This window comes from Neopsephotus bourkii, unplaced genomic scaffold (assembly GCF_033783945.1).
Source record: "Neopsephotus bourkii isolate Nb327-2 ecotype Australia unplaced genomic scaffold, CSIRO-AGI_Nbou_v1 NB_95, whole genome shotgun sequence".
Classification (NCBI taxonomy): domain Eukaryota; kingdom Metazoa; phylum Chordata; class Aves; order Psittaciformes; family Psittacidae; genus Neopsephotus; species Neopsephotus bourkii.
The window spans coordinates 1,064,023-1,083,928 of record NW_026900612.1 but is presented as its reverse complement, the minus strand read 5'-3'; the positions used below and the strand labels follow the sequence as shown (position 1 = coordinate 1,083,928).

The following is a 19,906-nucleotide window of genomic DNA, read 5'->3' as shown; positions in this document are numbered from 1 at the left end:
TTCATGATTAAGGGTGTGCAGAGTGCCTATTGTCCAGCAAGCCATGAAAGTGGGCTTTTATGTTTATATGCATATATTTGTATACACATACTTACATATATATAAGCTATGTAAATAAAACATTTCAATTGAATAATTGAAATTTGAAAGTTAGAAAGATCACATGCAACACAACAAGCAAAGCTTGATCTTCACATTGATGTGTGTATGTAAATATATACTCATTTAGAAACATATATATTTAAATATTTACAATAGAAATTATTAGACATCATAGATAGATGTGTGTGTTTAATATACACAGTTAGGCATGCTGAACCTACCGCAGTTCTGTAATAACACTCATAGACTGTTTTATACTTATTTATAACAGATGTATTTAACCCAGACAGCTCATCCTTGGGAAAAAAACAGGTACCAGATGTATTAGATTCTCCAAAGCACAGAAATCACATCTAATACATTGCAAAAGGTAATCAAAACCCCAACTTCTTTTCATATAAAAGACAGCATTAAAAAAAAGACACAGATACGTATTACAAGAGGAGGATCAATTTGAAAAGATCCCACAATATCTGTTACCAAGAGCTTTGTTAATCTTTAAAAACCTAGAATGATTATTTATAGGGAAGCTGTGAATTAACTAGGCTTTAATAAATAGCTCACAGGCATGTATGTCAAGATTGTGCTTTTTGTTTTTATGTGTCTGCATTTGGAAAAAAAAAAACAAATCAACAACAAAAAAAAAAAAGAAGCTATTATTTGTTTTGGGTTTTTTTTTTAATTTTTTTTTCTGTAACAATTATTTCAAATTAAAAGCCCATCTGATGAAAGGCATATGGATGGAGAGGGGGTTCAGTCCTAATTGAACAAACCAGGACTCGTGAGGTTAATTACAGATATTAACGCTGTTGTTCTTCAGCTTCTTGCCCTCACGAAGGTTCCAGCTTCCAAATGACCTGGCTCCAACAATAAGACTCTCTTTAGCCCATTAACTAATTGATAAAAATGTGAGTGTTTAGAATGAGTCTAATTAAATCACCAAGCCTTACAATTACGAGTCCATTTGGTAGCTGTCGGGAGATGGGTAACCTCAGCTGGCATTGTAGGCGAATAAAAGATAAAAATAAAAGGGAGCTTAACCAAAGATCATTTTGAAAGCTGTTCATTTGAAGACAAAGTACACATTTGCCTGAAATGTATACATACACCACTTCAGACTAGCACAGCATCTTGAAAAGAAAATGGAGCGTTTAGTAATCATGATTTTTTTTTTTTTTTCCCAGCACATGCATGAAATTCTCTCCAGCCTGTGTGATGGAATGAGCTACTTTTATATTCACTCCTGAGTTACAGTGTATACCTAGATTCCTTGAGAGTACCCAAATAGCTGATAGCAGGTACCTTATGTTCTTAGCAATAATTTCTTTTTTCTCACTCTTTCATAACTGCAAACTCTGCAGACCAACATCCCTGAGTCCCCATACTGGTTGTGGCTGCTGCTGTAGAGACAGTCCTCAGGCAGAGAACTCAGAATAGTTCTCAGATGTCCCATTTGTGAGTTTGGCTTACTTGTACACATCACAGGTGCCTTTGGTAAGACAGCTAACAATATTTTGCATGTAGAAACTCCTGTTGAAGGTGTACCTAATGTCCTAAACATCACATACAATTCTCATCTCACCGTGCCAGGCAGGGATTTAGATATAAAAAAGGATGAAGAGGTGGGTGATAATATTTGCTGAAGGAATGGCTTCTATAGAAGCAACCCTAAATGACAGGTTGAAAAAGAAAAAAATGAAGCTGCATATAATTAGAGTCTATAATATGAAAAGAGGAATAGAGAAGGTGACCAGGAATGACTATGCACTGCCTCATGGGAATATCAACCAAAATTAATCATCTGATAGCTTCAAAACAAATGAATGGAATGACTTGTTCACTGTTAAGCTTCTGAATTCATTGCCAAAGGAAGTTCTGGATGCTAAAACTACAAATGAAAAAGCTTCCAAATAAATTAATGGAAGAAAAATTCACCCCAAACTAAAAAAACATAAAGACACTGTCTCTGTCTCGGGAAGTCTTTATGCTGTAGCTGTCTAGAAATCGGAACAACGTACAGAGGAATTTTCACTGTATGTTTGCCCTGCTCTTATAGTCTATAGCCATTACCAGTAACAAGATACTGGGCCTAAAATGTTTTTTGGTTCACTGCAAGGCTGCAGTTCGTACAGCCTTAAGGGGCTTCTTCAGTGAGTGGACTAAAAAGAGTGTGTTCATGATGGTGTCATAGCAACCAAGGGAGACTGGAACCAGCTTTGCACAGCCCTGTGCATAGCAGAGAGTGAGAAGACAAAGCTCATCAGGTCAGTGAATTACGGAGATTTTGCTTTATTCTCTGAAATATGGCCAGGGAATGAACCACACTTACGGCAGTTTTAGGCTGTCCGCATTTCTCTAAGGCAGGCAGCTGGAATCACCAAGATTTGTCTCTGCCCAGTGATAAAATAGCCAGCACAATGATTTGCAGGTAGTCATGTGTGGGCTGGAAGTTCCTTCACCTAAGGCATGTTTTCTTAGTGTTTCCCAGAATGGAAATCTTAAAAAACCAAAAGTAAAAGAAATCCCAAACCCCTTTTTGTACCACTACAAAGAAATCACATTGCTTGCTGCCTGACATGTTTACTCGTGGACTGTTTAAACATGAGGATACTGGGGGAACCTGGGGAATGAGCTAGTTAATGTGCATGGTTTGATCACAGACAATGATACATATCAGCATAAAGACCTAATACAGTAAGTCACATTCCTCAGGTATCCTCTATTGCAAGTGCTTTCTATATAAGTAAGGAATATACCTGTCCTATGTCATCATAACAGGTGAAGAAGCCATCTCCTCATCTTCCATTTTCACAGCCTCTCAAATCTATCTCCTTCTTCTTTGATGAGGAAGCCTAGCTCAAAAATAAGCATTCATCCTTCTCTTTGCTTTTCTGCTCCTGTTTCCTTCTCTTTTGATAATGTTCCTATAGCTAACACTCCCCACTTTGCTTATGGGAAAACTCCCCTTGATTTTGCGGGCTTTGAGTTCAGGCCCCACAAAGCAATGGGCTGTTAATGGAAATTCTTAATCAAGCAGGGCATCAGCCATAAGACTACGGATCTGGGCTCAGATGGTATTTCAGGTGTTGTGACTAGGCAAGGCAGAAAAGCAGACCTGGATCAGTCAGAGTTTAGTTCATTTCCGGCTTTATCGATATTTAACCAGTCTTGGACGCTACCCAGCAGTGACTTGGCAGCCAGTTCAGAGCATGGAGCACAGGTGTGATATGCTCCTGCCAGTTTCCCTTGCTCAGAAGATGGGCAGCTGTGCTCTGTGCTAGATGACACTTCCAAGCAGCCTTCCAGGGTAGCCCAAGGTAGGGCCTGCATCCTTAGATTAGCCTTGAAATGGCAAAGATAACCAAGTGAAAGTCCCAGAGAAAAGAGATGATCACCTGGGTAGACCAAAAAGAAAGAGAGCATTTCCAGACATCACTGCTATTGAAGTGTTCAGGACTGGGGCTACATCAGCTCACAAATGACTTGGAGAGAAAAGGATGAAGCCTTTAAATAGATGGAGTAGGCACTGTCTTTCAGTTCTTCAGGACTGTCTCTGCCAAGCAGCATGTCTTCTGCCTTATCTGGATTGACCTTCAGCCAGATGGCACCGATCCACAGCTCTGTCTCAGCCAGAGTTTGGAAAAGGAGGGAAATGGCACAGTCAGGCAAGGGTAACTGACGCACCTTTCCAGGGAATTCACACATCCTTTGAGGAATGTAAGTTGCAAGAGCAAGTCTGGTGGGTTGGGACAAGCTGGAAATGGAGGAGGTTCTGGTCTAGCTTCTGACAGAATGGAGAGGCTTTGGGGCCTCGTGAGCACCGCTCCAGATGTCTATGTATGCACTGACACCAAGATAAAAATCTCCATGAAATTCAATTAATGAGTGAAGAGATTTCAATAGTTTAAAAAACAAAGGATTGAAGCTCGTTGAAAATTTCTGTATTTTTCATCTTTTTAATCTGTATGAACTTTTCTGAAATTATTTCACAGAAGAAATCCAACTTTCAATAAAAAGGAAAAAAACAGCATTTTTGGAAGGATATTTTGTGCATATGTTGTGAGGGCCAGCAGAGGGAGGAGAGGGTCTATCAGCCCAGACAATTTCCAGTCATTCACACTCTTCTTCAGTGTTTAAGGTTATTTTCAAATGGAAACAGAACCCTTAAAAAAATGCAGAATGTTTTTAATTTTCTGTAGCCTTGCATGAAAGCGGAAAATAGATACACATATAAAAAAAAAACCAAAAAAAAACTACTTTAAGAGATCGGCAGAGTTATGCCATGGATTGCTGCAAGAATCAATGCCTGGACTACCCTCCTTTTTCCCTTTTCCTGTCTCAGAAATAAGCCTCCCCTCAAAACTTTTGTAAACAATTGTGTAACAGCTCCTATCTGACTTTTGCTCTGCCAAATCACTCCAGTCACCAAAAAGTCCCAGCTCTTGTAGCTGAAATCACATCATTGTTGAGCAGAGGGTTGAGATGAAGGTTAAGCACTTGACAAGGTCTTGTCTTGTCCAAGGGTACTTGCAGAGTTGCAGCTTGATTGGATTTAATTGCCTAGGATGACAGACAATATTATTTCACAGGTGTGAATGAAAAAGCATAAAAACACAGAAAGTAACATATTTCAGCCCACCCACAGGTTCAGAGCTTCTAAGAAGGCACCTTCTGCGTAATAAAAATCTCACTGTTTACTATGTTGTCAACCAAATAGAGGGGATGTAATATACAAGACTGAAGAATCTGTGTGTGCAGGAGGGAGAAAAATCCTTTAGAAATGCCTGCAGTAATATCTGAAGTGTTACCCTGCAAGTCACTTTTTTAAAGACAAACTACTTACAAATACAAAGTTCTAGACCTGGGCAATATGGCATAACTGCAGGGTAAGAAGGAAATGGTCCATTAAGGAATGAAATTCTTGTTTAGCATCTACCATGCCTGCTATATCTCAGGACTTACCATAATAATTGCTTGGTAACATACTAAAACATTAGTATGTATTCCACTGTAGGCCCAGGAGAATGACGAGATCAGGTTTTGATTTTAGACATATCATTGCATCCTTAGCCTGTAGTCAACAGCCAGTTGTGAGCCAGTAACATTTCAAGTCTTTGAACTTCAAGACTGAAAGGCACAGATCAGAGAATTACATATTTATATTCTAGGGATTCTCATACTCTGTTACACTGATGGAACTGATTAAGATGAGAACATGCTGAATGCAATGTTTAGATACATATAAAACCAGTTTCCCACTAACCATCAGCCAAAACTGACTTGCGTCTGACTTTACCTTCAAGATAATCAGCAAATTCCGTAATGTTATGTGAGATTTGCGAACCTTGTTTTGAACCTGGCAAAGTCAAGGAAACATTGAGAAAATCCTGTTCATAGGTAGATGTAACTTGATACAGCCATGGAGAACAAATGAGTATATTTTGTGTGCATAAACATACCTACTTCAGTGTATATAGATTTTGAGGGTATAAAATATTTTCCCAGCAAGTCCAAAACTCTTTCTCCTGCCCTGCCCAGAAGATGAGAAAATCCAATGAGTGATTCCTACCAACCACCACAAAGAAATTCTGCAAGCATCTGCTCAGGCTTTAAAAAAAAATCACTCCCTTAGTTTTATCTTTTCCCCCTTATGACTAAATCCCATTCCAATACACTCTTGCAGTAGGTTGCTGCAGAAGCTCTTTGTTCCCCTGCAAGCCAGCCCATCTGCCTCTGAGAATCCAGACTTGATCATAAATGTATTTTTAATGCACTGGTGAAAGCGTTTATTTAAAATTATCTCATTTTCCCTCAGGGAATTTTCAATTAAACAAACACATAATAATTATTTCCTTTAATTACTCATCTCTCCTTACCTGGAGCTAGGGCACCTTTGCCCTGTTACATATGTGAGAGCTGTCAGATTGATTCATTAGTATTTATTTGTTTCTTATTTTCAAAACTTACCTACATAATATAGGCATTTAATGAAATGGTTCCTAATGCAGAAAACATAGTGACTGCAGCAGTTATGTGTAATTACTAGGGTTGAAATGTGGTGGTTTGTCTTTCTACAGCACCACTCCCCAAAACAACCCACTAACAATTCCCACTCAGTTCTAGCCTACTTCCCAGTTCTGCTTCTCCTACTCAGTTCTGCTAAGCCCACCTCTAGCAATGGGATGGAAGATATATTTCTCTCAAACCTCCAGCAATAGGGAGGTCTTATTCCGTTCTCAAGCTCTATCGCCAGCTGTGCCCAAGCCTCTGCCAGCCTGTAAACTTCTGCTTAGTGCAGGAGTTCTTACAAATACTTCTGTGCCTGAAGGGTCTAATGGTAGAGCCTCTGCATAGTTTCACCTCAAAATACCAAAAGCAGAGACAGGCACTGCTAGGATTAGAGTGAGCAAGAAAATTAGGAAAATGGAGTCCTGAACCTACTACCTGAAGCATCTGTCAGCCTGGGACCTTGCAACCAACAGATTCTGTTGGCCCTGCCCAAACACAATCAAATTCTAATGATTTTATCCTTCTTCACATCCTCACAAAGTTTCCCACAGCTCCTGAAACCTGCTGACTTTAGAAAGCAGCACACAGACAGTCAGCTAGGATGTAAACAAGAAAGGTTTGGACAATGCCTTTTAAACCATCATTAATATTACTGATAAACTAAATTACATGAATTTCAAACCAGATCTCCTGCTTCCAGCCATACACATTTTCCCTTTAAGACTTGCCAGGTCTCACCTACCTCCTTCCAAGCTCACACCCAGACCCTGTTATGCTCTTGTAAAATTGCATATTAATGTCCTAAGGAGGAGGGCAAATAAAATCGATCTTCCTTATACTGCTGAGCAGCCTCAAGCACTGGTGAATCAGGGACTCTGTGACTTTTACCTCCCACAGAATTCTCTCGGGCAGGAAGGAGTCCAGGTTGAGTTGTTTGTTCTTTAAATCTCAGTTCCATGTGGTGCAGCCACGTAGAGAGAGCTTTCTGGTACCAAGGGTAACAGAAAATATTTTAAAACTCCTAAATATTGCCAGTCCTTCAAACACATTCTAAAATATTTCATATTTTCTTCTGGGAAATGCAGCCCTGAAACACTTTTTCTGAGGCACCAAAGTGACCTGGTGAAGGAACTATAATGTCACCACAGGGCTAAAAGCATCTTCTAATATCAGCATTGTAGCTGAGCACTTTCTAGAGGTATTTGTTAGAATTCAGTCCCAATTTACGACTGCTAAAATGCAAGTTTCTTTTACAATGATTACAAATAACCAACGTTTTAAAAATGACCCCTCCACCAAAAAGTGTCAAAATGCCTCTGTGAAGAAAATTTACCAAGGGTTTGCGTTTTTTGGTAAAGATATTTGACTGTCTTATCTTCAAAAGAATAACCTCAGCCTTCAATAAAGTAAGGCCCCTGAAATTGTTTTCCAGTGGAAGACACGACACAAATCTGCATCAACAGAAAGTACTGGCAAAGGACAGAAAAGATCAGCATCACCTGTAACAAATAGCCATCACATTACCGGTGCTCCTCTATGAAAAATGAAACCTGCCATGAACAAAAGATTTTTAAGATTTTACAAATAAACCTTCAATAAACATGACTGAAGTGCTCACATGTGAGGCTGGCCATGTACATATGCATTTGCAGGATCAGGGCTTACAGAACCAGGACACAGGGGGAGTTATAAGATAATTATCCAAAGAGACCTACAATAAATATCTGTGGGCCAAACAGCACCATATGTACTAGATATTGATTTGGTAGTAAACAGATTACTTAACTGATAGTGTCTAACTTGCATATTATTCAAATACAACAGATGGGAAATTGGCATGCGATATAGAATACAGAATTCAATATTCACCCAAGTGGGCTGATAAATTATCATAAACCATTTATGAATATCCCTCAACCATGAAGCCTAATAATAAAATAAAATTAAAAAATGGAACTCTCAGCCCAGCTCTATCAAATGGTAGAGATAGAGGTATACTCTGGAATAAGGGCCCTGCATTGTTATCAAAAATGATCCTAGGCTTCTGCAGACAGTCCCATAAGACCAAATAGAAGGTACATTACTACTGAGGATAGAAGTCATCTTTGATTCCATCCTGAAGAGGAGTATCAGTCATGAGAGAAGTTGGCATGAACTGGGATGTCCGAAAGAAATAAAGCTGAAAATATGTGGCAGTAGTGTATATTTTATTACAAAGTTTTTCATTTTTTGCTAACTTGTAAAACAGGAAACCCAGAACTGATTGAATGTGAATGGGAAGAAGATACAATAATCTTAGACAAAGACATCAGCGTATTGAAAGCACCACAACTACAAGATTCATGCAGAATATTTCACCTAAGGCAGCTACTAGGACACAGTACTCTCTGACCACCCCTCAGTCTGTTGAAAAGACTACTAGAAGACGGCATTATCATTAACCTTGTTTCCAAGCAGACTGATGTTTTACTTTGGCCGTGAGGTGGACAACAGCAGTCACTGATGTGTTTGGACATTGTGTATATTGTGAATATCAAAACCAAAAGCCAGATTAGAAACAAGCCTCTAGCCCCCAGCAACCTACTCAGCTCTTCACATTCCTACAAACAAGGGGGATCCATACATGCAGAAATGAGCTGTGATCTACTTTGAACCCCAGGAGCATGGGTCATACAAAAAGCAAGAATTCAGGGAGCTAAAATATTTGGAGGATTAAAGGAGGTTGTTTTCTGATCAAAGACAATTTGTAGCCTGGCCTGTGTGGGGAGGTTTTCTTATTCAACAAGGACAAATTTGGGACTGGGGACACTGATGCGGAAAGAAAAAAGGCTTGAGTGTTGCAATTTTATTTCTGTAGGAATAAATCTCAGCAATTTTGGTTCAGAAGTAGGAGGAAACATAGTCTCGAGGGTAGCATTCAGCATAGTCTAGTGTAAGCAATTTCTGTCTCACAGAGAACACGTCATATCAGGTCCGAAGCTGGCAGCCAAACTGATACAAAAGAAATCAGGAATATCCTCTATCTTCCTTCTGTTAGTTTAGATGCCTGATAGACTCCTTTGTCTAGACTGAGCTATTTCACGTTCCTGATAAACCTGTCTGTAAGCTGTTAAGAGTATTGACAGGAAGTTAGCCAGCATGGTTACCATCTGGAGCAGGTCTAGCCAGTTTCCATGACCATGGCTAGTGATGACCGTGCTTGTCATTTTCAGGGTTATTTATCACAAAAGGAAAAATGACCCCCCAGAAATATATTTCTATTAGTGAATCATTCTAGAAATAATAATAAAACTGCAGACCTCTAAAGATCTCATTCTCTAGAAGATGAGTCCATTGGGAATGCTGAGTGTTTGTTCTGCAGCATGTACAGCTGTATCCTGAGAAGACGTATCTAGATGAAAGAATGCTAAAAATATTTTTTTAATTTTTTTAACATCCAGCACCCTCATTCAGCTTTCTGCTTCAAAGAAAGGACACGTGCTAGAGCACCACGATACAGATTTATGTCTTGGTCTTTGGAAAAAAAACCCACTCATTTCTCTCTTCAGAGATCAGTTCAATGTTGTATGTCTTTGCACTTAACTCTGCTGTATATGTAAACTGGCACATCTAGAAAGAGTCCTGCTTACATTACGATTCCTCTGCTCAACTCATGACATTCCCATGGTATGAATGTCTCTGTTATTAAATTCTAAGAATTTAAAGGATGCTACACAGGGAGGCTAGAATTGCCTCCCTGTTTTTATCACTGGTCTGCTCTGTTAGCTGGGACATTTCATCTCTCAGGCTTTCTATTTAATTCCCTATACTTTCTCATACTTGCTTTTAGAGAACACATAGTCCTTGAGGATCTCTATGCCCTAGGCTTTACTGAGGCCAAAAGTCACTGTTCATGAGATCAACAGTAACTGCATAGCTCATGATGAGTATGTGTGCTAGCTCCTAGGGGAGGTAGAGGAGAGAAAGAATAGGAAGGGAAAGGTGTATATATCCTTCCATGGCTGTGCATGAGGAAACAGGTGAAAAGACATTTAGAGTCGTCTCTTGATTCTAGCCCTTGTGATACTAGTGCCGGGCAGAGCTGTGATTCAGAGCATTCCGTTTTCACTTTGCAGACATGGAGTAGACTTCACAGCAATTTCTCGTGATGGGAGGTCTTAGGGAGGAAATCTGATTCACATCTACATAACGTTTTCTCTAGCAATCACATAAAGAGGTTCTTTGGGATTTCATCCTTTACAAGCCATTGACATTGCTTTTCTCCTTCCACTTTTCATCTTTGCCTAGTACAGGAGAATTGTCATATTATCAATACAGAACACCACAAGAGACCCTTTTAAATCCATGATAAGTAAGTGTCCTGACTTTCAAGACCATGCAGCTGTCCTTGTTGATCCTGCTTAGTCTAAGGCAAAGAGCTCCATGAAGCTCCTCTGCTCCCCTTTGTATACACTGACATGAATTTCAAGACCACTGGGCCTCAGGCTGAAGAGATGTCTTTGTTCTTGCCAATGGGGGCATGCTGTATACACCTGAGAAACTGCTGGCATAGTGATGCAGTTTTGCACCTTGTGCCTGCAAGAATGGGAATCTGGCCTATTCTCCATCCTTTTTAAGGTGATGACATCTCAAACCCCTGTTTGGACACTGGTTCCCCTGCCATCATTTGTTACAAATAAGCGTTTCAGGTTGAGATCTTCCACAATCTTAGCTGCCATGCAAACTCTGCCCTTATCATCCTCCCAAGAACAGTAACTTCTACCTGTAGCACACAACTTGCATTCAGATGTCTGATCACATAAATACAGGCTTTTCTTACATCCTTATTGCTTTAGCATTTGCTTTACAAGCGACAAGGAAAGTCACTTTGGTAGTTGTATAGGTTTTTGCACACCAAATTAGCACTGCTCTGATGTGCCATTACTATAACTAAGAAATACAGGACAATTCAGTAGCAAAGAGAAAAAAAAAATACAGAAAGAAAGAGAAGCCCCCTGCAAGATAATTGGTCACTGCGATGAATCTTTACTCTGGGGACAGATAGCACAACCAGAGGTAATAGCTTACACACATATTCTTGAGCTGTGCAATAGATGGAAAAGTGTCCTAGATGGATTGGGTAGGGGCTTAGTTCCGGGATTATGATGAGACAGTGGGTAATTATTGAGTGGCATTGCCTCAGCGCTGATTATATCTGCAAGCTTGTTCCTTTCCTTCAGAGTAAAGCATTGATAAAGATAAACCATGCTGCTCTATGTCCTTCATGTAGCACAAAACAACACATTTCAATCTAACAGGATCAGGTCTCCACTTTGATCACAATCTGTTACCTAGATGTCTTTGCAAATTAATCAGCCCTGCTTGTTTAGCTCCAGTCAGTTTGTACTGCTAAATTAATAAATGTACTAGGAGCAACAGAATACATAATTAAATTCTACAGTTTAATCTCCACATAATAATTTTGACCTTAGTCTGGGGCCTCTGTTATAGCCAGCAACACATTGAGTAGACACAGACCTTGCAATGCAGCTTACACTAACAATCTACCTTGAACGATTACTCAGGGGCACCATAATCAAGAGCTACTAAAATCAGAGAAAGCAGGATGCACAATTAGGAAAACAAAACTGTAGCCACAGCTTTTGGCTACATAAAATAAAAGGGAGCATAAGCATACATTTACCTCAAAATATAAAGATACTCTGCCTTGGTCAGTTAACCAGGAACAGTCATTTTGTGTTTCCAGTATCTGCATCAAATGCAACCCAGAAGAGCAGAGGACAGCTTATGTTCTTCCCAGGAATATTTGCAAACTCTTGAAAGAAGAATGGGCCATGCATGCCATGAAAGAGTTTTCTGTGCCAGCTTTGTTGAAGACACCACTGAATTATTATAGCTGTTCAATATATCTGTATAGAATGAACACCTTTCTCCTTGCTATATGCTATTTACATTTAAATCTGTTACCTTCCCACTAGTAGATAAATGCCTCTTTCTATGGTAATTCAGCATCTCATTGCAGGAACTGTGAAGGGCTTTCTTCCATGCATTTTACACATCTGCTTCAGCTGAGATTACCCCAAAAAAGATCAGAGATGTCTAGTACTGTAGTAATGGGAAGAGAGAAGTGACTGCTGAACACACTGCTCACAAAACTTGATGAGGAAGGGGATGTCAGAGAGCTTTTACCTTTAACTTCCAGTTGTCAGGAGATGTATTCTAAGGGATTCACAGAATAACTCTCCCAGAAGGAGACAGAGGCTAAATGTTAGTGTTTAAGGCTCTGCAACTCCTTGCACATTCACAGACATGTATAACCACTGACTGAGAAGATATGAGGAAGACAAAAAGGCAGAGCCTTCCATTCGCTTCCGCCTTCCCTAGAAATATGGTTGTTCCTGGACACGTGCATCCTCGCTACTGAGAACCAGCACATCCAGACAGACATCCTGGATACTTAGCTCATCTGTGAACTCAACACCCTTCTAGGAGGTTTCTGAGTCCCCCAAAAGTCTGTGTCTTGTTGAGGTACAAGGAGATACATATCTACAAAGGTAATTCAGATCAGAAGTCCCTCTTTGTTCACAAATGTTTAGATCTTAGCTTTATAGCGGCACTTCATACCTTAGCTTCACATGTTTTGCTCCGTGTGTTGTTTAGTTCTAATAGTGTTGGTTTAACTCCAGGCTCTTCAGGGCAGGACCAGTATCTTTCTGCCTTTGCCAGGTCTCTGCCACATAGCTCCCTGGCCCCAGCTAAGGTCTCCCATCACTATTTTACTAAAGCAACAACAATATATGTATAATTAAACTACTCATTAACTCTCTCCCCAGATGCTTTGTTCCAGAACACATGAAACATCTTGATGGTCACTGAACAGGGGACAGAGCAAGAAAGACAGACTTACAAAATTTAGCAGTGATTTCAGCACTTAGCTTGACACACCTTCTGGGACAGCTGGTGAGAGCTAGCTGCTTGCTGTAGGCAGTCTCTGAATGTCTTTCTACATAGGTATATACAGTGGGAACATATAAAAAGTTACTGAGTGTCCTGAGAACCCTGATGTCAATTCTCAGTTTACAGACATCAGACAGCAAGATTTTCCTGTATCCAAATAAAAAAAAAGCCAGCTGATTGTTTCCAAAGAGATTAATTACCATGAATCTCTCTTTTCACTTTCATCTTTCTGAGATTTCTTGGCTAAATAAACAAATGAGTCCAGACAATGTCCCCATGTGTTGATGGGATCAGGTCAGATATTACTTTGCTGACTTTTTGTTTTGAGGGCAAGGCTGCAACATGCAGCATAATTACAGAGGAGATATGCACACAGTAATAGTGAGACACTCTGGATGAAGCTCCAAGATGAACCCTCAGTCTCCATGTTTTGCTCCACGCTTGCCTAGAGGAGAAAGCTCAGGGTCCCCAAGGCAAAGAGGATCTGCTCACTGCCACACATTCAACACATTAGGCTCTGTGCAATGCAACACAACATAAAAAGGCAGTGGTGAAGAACCAGAGAATGCTGTTCAAAACCAGGCTTATTCATGTGAACCAGTTGGTTTTGACTGGTGGTTTTGGGGCCACCAGACTGGAGGCACCAATGATGTGATGCTACTGCAGTTGAACCAGATCCTCAATTAGTTTACAATGGACCACTAGAACTTATTCCTGTTGTACAGAGTCCTGTCATAAATAATAAACTAAAATACTTGCTTTAAAAATCATCACTTTTGAAGAAATAAAAGCAGAACAACAATGAAACTGCAGCAACTGTATTTCTGTATTTCCTTTAAAATAATTAGATTAAAAAACAGCTAGCTGCTTTAATATTTTGTGATTGGAGATAGTATCAAAAGTTTAAAAAAACAGTTTTGCAGCCAACATTTAGTAGTGAACGTGAGCACTAAAACACAGGGACAGAACTTGAACTCTTTGTATAAGACCTTGACTGTGGTAGCTGACACTAGAATCTACTAAAGAACTGAAGATGAATTATAATATCATTCACATATCTGTACACAAATTCAGTGTGATCTGTCCAAATGTGAGCAATAAGCAAAGAATTCAAAATAATGTAACATTAGTGGTTAAGCTCTCAAATTATATGCAATAATGGCATGGGACAGCATAGAATTACAGCTGGCATTGCATGCTCCTCTTAGATTTGTGAATTATCTCCTCTCACCTACCCTGGCAACATGTAAAGCCTTTGTGTGCTCACAGTTGAAGTTGCTGTAGCCAAAGACCATACATTACAGGAACGTATTTTGATTCACAGTTTATGGTGCAAGCTTGTTTACCATTTAACTCATTGTCCTTCTCCAGTACCTGCTAAGGTTTAGGTGTAACTCACTGCAGAATGGGTAAATGTGTGAACTGGAAACTTGTTGAGTCAGATAAAGTTGTTTCTAGAAGAATTACCCAGCCAATAATAATGTCTTGATCTAACAGAAACAAGGAGAGATGCAACAGGAACTGTATGGGGTAGACTCTTAAAATGCATAATTGCAAAAGCAAAGGGTCCACAATGCATGAGAGACAGCAACACAACCAGCTGAAAGGTACCTGAAAACCAGAGTAAACTATTATCACTGGGCACCTACTGCAAAGCTTGTCCTGCCTGTGTAGGAGATAGGGAATAATACTCCAGACCTGCAGTTCTTGGCTGGATGGACAGACAGATGAATGGAGTTCCAGCATGTCACAGTGGGACTCATAAGCAAAAAGATGTTCAAAATCATAGAATCATAGAATACTTAGGGTTGGAAAGGACCGTAAGATCATCAAGTTCCAACCCCCCTGCCATGGGCAAGGACACCTCACACTAAACCATGTCACCCAAGGCCTTGTCCAACCTGGCCTTGAACACTGCCAGGGATGGAGCATTCACAGCCTCCCTGGGGAGCCCATTCCGGTGCCTCACCACCCTTACAGTAAAGAATTTCTTCCTTATATCCAATCTAAACTTACCCTGTTTAAGTTTTAACCCATTAACCCTTGTCCTATCACTACAGTCCCTAACGAACAGTCCATCTCCAGCATCCCTATAGGCCCCCTTCAGATACTAGAAGGCTGCTATGAGGTCTCCACGCAGCCTTCTCTTCTCCAACTTTCTCATCCTATCTTCATATGGAAGGTGCTCCAGCCCCCTAATCATCCTCATGGCCCTTCTCTGGACTTGTTCCAACAGTTCCATTTTCTTTTTATGTTGAGGACACCAGAACTGCACACAATACTCCAAGTGAGGCCTCATGAGAGCAGAGTAGAGGGGCAGGATCACCTCCTTCCACCTCCTGGTCACGCTCCTTCTGATGCAGCCCAGGATATGATTGGCTTTCTGGGCTACAAACGCACAATGAAGACGGCTCATATTCATTTTCTCATTGACCAGCACCCCCAAGTCCTTCTCCGCAGGGCTGCTCTGAATCTCTTCTCTGCCCAACCTGTAGCTGTGCCTAGGATTGCTCCGACCCAGGTGTAGGACCTTGCACTTGGCATGGTTAAACTTCGTAAGGCTGACATCAGCCCACCTCACATGAGTGTCGAGGTCCCTCTGGATGGCACTCCTTACCTCCAGCCTATCAACCAAACCACACAGATTGGTGTCATCGGCAAATTTGCTGAGGGTGCACTCAATCCCACTGTCCATGTCACCAACAAAGATGTTAAACAAGACCGGTCCCAACACGGATCCCTGAGGGACACCACTTGTTACTGGTCTCCAGCTGGACATTGAGCCATTGACCACAACTCTTTGCATGCGGCCATCCAGCCAGTTCTTTATCCACCGAGTGGCCCATCCATCAAATTGATGTCTCTCCACTTTAGAGACAAGGATGTCATGCAGGACAGTGTCAAACACTTTGCACAAGTCCAGGTAGATGATGTCAACTGCTCTACCCATGTCCATCAGTTCTGTAGCCCCATCATAGAAGGCCACCAACCATGCTGGCTGTCACCAAGCACCTTGTTGTTTTTCATGTGCCTTAGCATGCCTTCCAGGAGAATCTGCTCCAAGATTTTGCCAGGCACAGAGGTGAGACTGACTGCTCTGTAATTCCCTGGGTCATCCATTTTCCCCTTCTTGAAAATGGGGGTTATATTTCCCTTTTTCCAGTCATCGGGAGCTTCACCTGACTGCCATGATTTTTCAAATATGATGGCCAGCAGCTTAGCAACTTCATTTGCCAGCTCCTTCAGGACCAGCGGATGGATTTCATCAGGTCCCACAGACTTGTGTATGTGCAGGTTTTAAGATGGTCTCGAACTGCATCCTCTCCTACAGTGGACCTAAGGTCTTCATTTTCAGAGTCCCTGCATCTGCCTTCCAATACTTGAGTGGTGTGGTCAGAGCATTTGCCAGTGAAGACCGAGGCACAGATGTCATTGAGAATCTCAGCCTTCTCCAAATCCAGGGCAGTCAGTTCTCCCGATAGCTTCCGGAGGGGGCTTGTGTTGTCCCTAGTCTGTCTTTTATTCGTTATGTAGCTATAGAATCCCTTCTTGTTATCCTTAACATCGCTAGCCAAGTTTAATTCTAACTGGGCCTTAGCTTTCCTAACCTGGTCCCTAGCTTCCTGGACAACATCCCTGCATTCTTCCTAGGCAGCCTGTCCTTGGTTCTACCTTTTATAAGCCTCTTTTTTCATTTGAATTTTCCTCAGCAGCTCCTTATCCATTCAAGGAGGTCTCCTGGCCCTCCTGGTGCACTTCCTTCTAGTCGGGATGCAACACTCCTGAGCTTGTAGCAGGTGATCCTTGAATATCAACCAACAGTCTTGGGCCCTCCTGCCCTCTAGGGCTATATGGCATGGAACCTTACTAAGGAGGTTCCTAAAGAGGCCAAAGTCTGCTCTCTTGAAGTCCAGGGCAGTGAGCTTGCTGCACAATCTTCTCACTCTCCTGAGGATCTCGAACTTGACTATCTCATGATTGCTGCAAGCAAGGCTGACCTGGAGCGTCATATTTCCAACAAGCCCTTCCCTGTTGGGGAGCACGAGGTCAAGCATGGCACCTCTCCTTGTCAGATCCTCTATTACTTGCAGAAGGAAGTTGTCATCCACACAATCGAGGAACCTCCTGGATTGCTTGTGCTGGGCCGTACCATCATTCCAACAGATGTCAGGGTGGTTGAAGTCACCCATGAGAACAAGGGCCTGTGAGTGTGAGGCTGTTCCTATCTGTCTGTAGAGTGCTTCATCCTCAGGTTCGTGTTGATCAGGCAGTCTGTAACAGATCCCCACAGTGATGTCTCCCATCGCTGCTCTCATCGCTGCTCTCCCTTTAACCGTGACCCACAAACTCTCTGTTGACTGCTCACCTGTCCCCAGACAGAGTTCCATACTCTCCAGCCTATCCCTAACATAATTAGCAACTCCCCCTCCCTTTCTTCCGGGCCTGTCTTTTCTAAAGAGCCTGTAACCTTCCATTCCAACACTCCAGACATAGGAGCCATCCCACCATGTTTCCGTGATGCCTGTTATATCATACCTCCGTAGACATGCACACATCTCTAATTCCTCTTGTTTGTTTCCCATGCTATGGGTGTTTGTATAGAGGCATCTGAGCCGAGCTCCAAATGAAGCCAGCTCATTGGCTGGGGTGGCTGGAATATCTATATTGCTAAGAGCATTTATTAGAGGTGCTGTCAACTGACTGGGTGTGTTGGGATGGAACGGTGGCCCCCTCCCCCAACACACCTAGTTTAAAGCCTCCTTGACCAGTCTGGAGATGTCCCTCTCAGAGCCCTTCATCTGTGGGTTCTGTTAATAACTGGAGTGAGATAGGTGCTTTAGTACCTGGTTCTTCTGATGTTTATCCTAGTCATTTAAGCTTGGTTGTCTCTGGGCTGAGTCCATAGGTCTCTGGATTGAGCTGCATCTAGGTCCTGGTTTGCTTGCCTTCAAATACAGGCTCTTCCTTGTGGCAGCTCTCACAGATGACTGTCCTCAGGTACCGCATGCCAGGTTGATAACAGCAAAGGACTCCATAAATGGATAACAAAACCTGTCATCTACAGGGCAAACAATTCACAGCAAGTTTGTGTGATGATGGTGGCTCACACATTCAGCCCAGTCAGACAAACTAACTTCCACTCAGCTCCTCAAATCCTTCCCCCTGCCCTAAGGGTTTCTCCCATATCCGTGTCCTGGGTTCAGCAGTAGCAGTCATTTTTTCTCCTTCTTAGTAGCTGGTGCAGTGCTGTGGTTTTGACTTTCAGCCTGGGAACAGTGCTGATAACACCGATGTTTTTAATTGTTACTCAGTAATGTTTACTCTGACCAAGGACTTTCTGAGTCTCATGCTCTGTCAGGGAGAAGGGGAAGCTGGGAGGAAGCAGAGACTGGGCACCTGACCCAAACTAACCAAAGAGGTATTCCATACCACAGCATGTCATGCCCGCTACATAAACTGGGGGCAGTTACCCGGAAGGGTGATATCACTGCTTGGGTCAGGCTGGGTATTGGTCATGGGTCATGGGTGGTGAGCACTTGTATTCTCTTCCCTTGTTATTTCCCTTATCATTATTATTATTGGTGGTAGTAGTATTGGTTTGTGTTATACCTTAGTTACTGGGCTGTTCTTATCTCAACCCATGGGAGTTACATTCTTTCGATTCTCCTCCCCATCCCTCCTGGAGCCGGGGGGGGGGGGGGGGGAAGGAAGCGGAGGGAGTGAGCGAGCAGCTGCATGGTTGAGTTGCTGACTGAACTTAAACCACAACAGTCTATCAAGACTGGATATTGCTATGATAAACAAAATGGTATAATAAATTAGTACGTTTTACAACCTTTCATATTGCAGAGAGGTGTAGAGCACCTTACCATATCCAAGACTCAGGTCTTCAGACAGATGCTTGTATCAAGTACAGTACGTATCATACTTGTGCCATTTTTCATGTGTGCCCCATGTAAAGTAGTAGAAACAGCTTGCTCTTTACACTGTGTACATGCAATACTTACATATTAAAGGAACATTATACAGTATAGAGGAGCAACAAGACGTGTTTTGTTTTAATCATCTATAAAACCAACATTCTTGCAACTAATTTATTAATTTGTTGTATTAGTAGTTTAAAGTAGATACTGTTATTGCTAATCAATATCAGCACACAATGAATCTGAATTTTCACATTTATTAAAAAATGGGAGAAGAAATACAAAAACAGCATTAGGAGGAAATTTACCATTCTTAAAGAAGAATAAATGGACAGATGTTTTATATGGAGAGGACAATTCAGGCAATAAACCCTGTTCCCCATTTATATCAATTATAAATTTAAAGATTGGCTGGAATATGGAAATCTGTGGAGGCTAGGGGTATTAAAAATATGCAGAATTGTCATGCACTGCTCTTAAAAAATAAACTCCAAACCTGTGCGGAATGGTGGAGAAGATAAGCATTTGCAGTCAGGTTGTTGATCCAAAGAGAGTAATTAAAGAAGGTGAGGTCTAAACTTGTCAAAGTCATTTTGCCCTACTTTCCTATTTATAGGTTTCAAAATGGAAAAAGCCTTCAAAAGGATTTGCATCCTAGCTTCCCTCTGTAAGATCCTTCTGCAAGAGATTTGAGAATTAGCTGCTGTGCCTGCAGTATATTAAATCTTTGACAGCCATCCACTTGGGGAATCCCTGGTAAAAAAAAAAGAAACAACAGAAAAATAACCACCTCATTTTGCTTCAAAAGGTTCACAGTATCACTTGAAAGTGGAGAATAAATCACCATTCTTGATAATTGTTCCTAAGGCTTATCCATTCTGTGGTGTCTTTCCGTGGGAAGAGATACTGTGTTC

At 41.4% G+C, this 19,906-nt stretch overlaps 1 long non-coding RNA gene across 1 annotated transcript; it reads left to right on the top strand.

The window, feature by feature from the left end:
- The first annotated feature begins 368 nt into the window (after positions 1-368).
- Positions 369-19,848, top strand: LOC133213389 (uncharacterized). The gene is made up of 3 exons (XR_009725806.1): positions 369-472; positions 1,287-1,400; positions 19,609-19,848. It is a non-coding gene; the product is annotated as an uncharacterized LOC133213389 (long non-coding RNA).
- Positions 19,849-19,906: the final 58 nt, after the last annotated feature.